The sequence below is a fragment of the Hipposideros armiger genome, unplaced genomic scaffold (assembly GCF_001890085.2).
Source record: "Hipposideros armiger isolate ML-2016 unplaced genomic scaffold, ASM189008v1 scaffold_698, whole genome shotgun sequence".
Lineage (NCBI taxonomy): Eukaryota > Metazoa > Chordata > Mammalia > Chiroptera > Hipposideridae > Hipposideros > Hipposideros armiger.
The window spans coordinates 675,627-679,801 of NW_017732048.1; the positions used below are offsets into that span (position 1 = coordinate 675,627).

General features: G+C 47.6%; 1 protein-coding gene across 3 annotated transcripts in view; it reads left to right on the forward strand.

Annotated features, from left to right (window-relative positions):
• SULF1 (sulfatase 1) overlaps positions 1-4,175 on the forward strand; it is a 159,095-nt gene that overhangs the window by 23,261 nt on the left and 131,659 nt on the right. Inside the window, exon 1 of one of the 3 annotated variants that reach the window (XM_019627016.1) lies at positions 2,506-2,978. The exons of 1 other annotated variant lie outside the window; for it this stretch is intronic. The gene's annotated coding sequence lies outside the window, so the exon portion shown is untranslated. Of the gene's footprint in view, positions 1-2,505; positions 2,979-4,175 lie in introns of those variants that run through there. One more of the 3 variants, XM_019627012.1, reaches the window with a different exon arrangement.

The window sequence follows — 4,175 nt, forward strand, 5'->3', positions numbered from 1 at the left end:
CTGCAGCCTACGCCGTCGCCGGCGACTCACAGCAGCCCAGTTCCAGGTTGAGCTGTTGTTCAGCATCTTAGCTGTGGAGGGCAGTGTCACTGGCCCTCATATGTTGGATCCGAACCGGGGCCCTCTGGCATCCCAAGCCAGTTCTTAACCATCACGCCACTCGGCTGGCCCTAAAATATATATTTTTTAGTAACAAAACCCTTGTTTCAAACAAAATCTAAAGTCACTCCATAAAACATATAGAAATGAAACTTCCTTGTTTGAATCCAATAAATACAGCCCAAGCCCAATTGACCTGGCTTCCCCCTCACATTTGCTCCCTCTCTATTCCCCTACTTCCTTCCAAGATTCTTGAAGCACTTCCTTGAAAGAACTAGGGCTCCTTGGAACCCAGTTTGAAAACCAGCCGATGAGATACTATGGAAGTTTCCTTCCAGCTTTGAGCAGAATGGAAGAAACCCATAGACCATGGAGCCAGACAGATTTAGGTTCAAATCCTAGTCACTTCCTAAGCTGTATGACCAGTTTCCCCATCTGTAAAGTGAAGATGAAAATAGCTCTATTGTAGGACAATTGCTAGGTTAAGAACGCATGTAAAGCATCTAGCCAGTGACTGAAACCCAGTGTCAACTCATGACTAATAACTCTAATAAAGGTTATGTCCCCAACTTGAGCAGAACTAAATGAGGGAAGATCCTATACTTGAACTACTAAACTGCAGTGAGACCTCGGTCATTCCCAAAGTCAAAACCTCAAGAACTGGAGGCTAAAATTCCTCCTTAGAGCCTGAATTGGTTTTGATTGTTCCAAATTAGTGGAGGCGGGAAAATTCTTCTAATTCACTGAACATTCTATATGCCTTAGAGAGCATGCCCTGTGTCAACACACCCCAAGTCTCTTAAATGACATCATGGTCGATCTAACCACCACGAATGGAATTTAAAGCACGTACGTTGCTTTCACCAAAGAATAACAGGGGACATGTCACTGAGATCACTTTAATTCTAAGCCACAAGAAATTCAGTACCTGACGGCTCATGTTCCATATTTCACCCCATATCATAAAACAGTTCAGCAGAGAAGCTGTTGTTCATTTGTTGAGCTGCTGTTGTGATAGCCTGCATTCTTGCAAAAGTAGAGGAGTCCCCGTTGTCCCCCCACTCTCCCACCCCCCACCCCCAGGAAATGCATCCCAGAAGTCTTGTGATTTCTGAAAACCTCACCTTTGGGGAATTTTCCTGGCATTCTATGAAGTAACCACCTCTTTAGAGGTTACCGTCATGAACTTACGCCCTAAAGGAAACTGACTCAAAGTTTGGCCACTCCTCGCCACATTTTATAAAGTTTTTCTGTGTTTTTTTTTAACTTATGAGAATTTCCAAACATACTCAAAAGGAAAGGATGTCACAAACCCCCATGAAGCCTATTACACCTCTCCAGCATCACCGTGGCAGCTCTCACCTGAGCCCCTGGAGCTTACATTGGGCCCCTTTCACCCCAACGCTGATGGCCCAGGTAAGATCAGGTCGGCTGTCAGTTACATTCAGTAAACACACATTAAGCGCCTGCTGTAGTCTGGCTCCTCGTGTTCCCAGGCCACCCTGGAAAACCACCCACGTCCCCAAACCTAGGAAGCCAGACAACACATGAGGAATTTACAACAGAAAAGCAGAGTTGCTCGGGAGAAAAGAGGGGACATTTGGGAAGGCTTTTGTGGGAAAGACGGGATTTGAACTAAACGTTAAAGGAAATGGGAGTGAATACATCCCAGGGTGAGGAGGGGGATGTGAGGAACCACCAGACCGGCCAAGGGAAGGCACTTACAGGGCCGTTTGAGAGCGTGATTCATGTTTTAATGTGCTGGGGCAGGCGAGGCAGTGGGGTAGAGTGGGACTAATGATAGAAGCTTTGAATGCCTGGATGAGGAAGTTCCTTACGTGTTGGGGAGCAGTGCCCGGAACAGGGCAGGATAATAATAATAATCTAAAGAAAACACGAGGTCCAAAGTTGAGGAGGGAGGGGTAGCAGAGACGACCCCAAGGTTTTGGTGTCAAGAACCCTCCGCCTCGTTTACTGCTCCCGCAGAGAAAAGAGCAGAGACCGACAGGGGTTTAAAATAGAGGGCTGGCCCTGGCACAGGGAACTAACTCCCTGCAAACCATCATTAAGAAAACAAGAGGCCGGGAATCAAGAGAAGCGGCCGGAGCACCTGGTCCGACTCTGAGACACATCAGTGTTTACTGAGCACTTGGTCTCTGGAACGCCTGCGTTTCCAAATACCACATCTTCGTCTCCACTCCATCCTGCCGCAGGCAGCTACTGTGCCGGCGGCCGGGGGGCGGGGGAGGGGGCCGTAGGAACCGCATGCCTGGAAACCCTGCCTGCCCTGCGGCCCACCCTCCCTCCCTCTCCCCAGGAGCCCTCCCCCGTCGCCGGCCGGCCAGCTGCGAACTCCCTGTTTGTTTGCCGAGGTTTGCATGCACATATTGAGTTGCCCTTTTTTTTTTTTTTTTTCCCCCAGTCAGTTCAGCAGTGTCCCGAAATTCACCCCCAGTGTAACTTCTGCCTCTGCTCCTCCTCTTCTTGGAACTGCCTTTTGTTTGTCTGGCAGCCTTGGTTCTATGGGGGTGTGCGATGATAATAATCCGCGGGCTTATATAACCCACTTCATCTTGCAAGCACTTGGCAGACGGTCCCTAATGAGGCTTCGGGCCGGTGTCGGGCCCCGCGGCTGCAGCGGCAAATAGGAAAACCCCAGGCCGAGGCTGGGAGGCCGGGAGGCCGGGAGGCCAGCAGGGAGGGCGCCGAGGGTCAGAGGCCAGGCGTTCCTGGCCCCCGCGCTGGGGAGGTCAGGCGAGATAAGGAACAATGACTGCCGCCTTCGGGAGGAAGACCCCTCTGCCACCTTATCTCTGCTCCTCGGCGGGCTCCCAGGGCCCAGAGCTTGTCCTCTAGAGACGGTTTGGAAGGCGGCTCTTGTAAGTATGATGCTCCTCTTTTTCTTTAAAAGGGAAGGAAACGAACTTTGCTTGCTGCCTTAGTCCATTTCGTGGCATTGATTCACCAGAGTTGTTCCCCTCAGTCCGGTGCTTAGATGATGGAAAGTGTGTTTCTGGCCAAAAAGTTCTCCACCCAATTGTGCCCCTCCTAAACACCATAGGAGAGGTAAGTGGTTTCTGGTGCTAATTCGCTGTAACAAAATAGCACCCAGGTGAGATGCTGCACTTGGCCGCTCACTCAGAGCCCTGGCTACGCTCCTACACACACCTCCTCAGCCAGAGAGCACCTGGCTTGTTAGGAGCCGGAAACCACGCAGCAACTTTGATTTTTTTAGTTTCTCTGCTTTCGTGCTCACCATTTCAGACAGATATAACTGCTGGAAGTTTCTTTTCACACTGTGAAATAAATGCCATCTTTCCGTGTAGGCTTGAAACGTGCGCCGGCTTGTGTAAACTCTATAAAACACTAACTGTAGTGGATCTGTGAATTGTGAAGTTTTGCACTGCATAGCTCAAGGATGTAACTATTAAAGGAACGTGGACTTGGCAAAACCCCAAGCTCTGTTATTAAACTAGGTTTCTGTAAAGAACGCTGAATTAACCGAGTATGTTTCTCAGGGATGATGCCCGCTGCTTGGAGAAATTGCCTTTCAGTAAAAGGGGAATTTAAAACTCTAGAGTAGTACTGAGAAAGGGACGATTTCTGCGCACTTAGAAAGTATGACTTGCTAATTGAACAAGCCCAGGAAATAAAGTTCTGTTTTGGGTAGCTGTGCAATTTGCATTTATAAAGCCACAATTATAACTTGTGCACTTTGAGATATACAAACTTACCATCTTTATTTCAGGTAAGGAATCAAAGAAATATAATCGGGTAATCATGTAGAAAAATAAGACCTCTCACTTTTAGTGACATAAGTGCTCTGATTAATCCACTGAATTTCATTGTCTTCCTCAGTTGTGCGAACCACATGTAACTTGTATGTATAAGTGTGTGTATATTTATTTAATTATCCTGAACTCTTCCATTTGCTGTGTCTATCTAATACTCAGTATCTTACATGGTAGTATCATATCCAAAATGGACCAAGTGGAAAGATTTCCTGTATAATTGCAGAATGCAATAGAGTTATTTATTCATTACTTATCCAACAAACATGGGAAACATAATAAAAT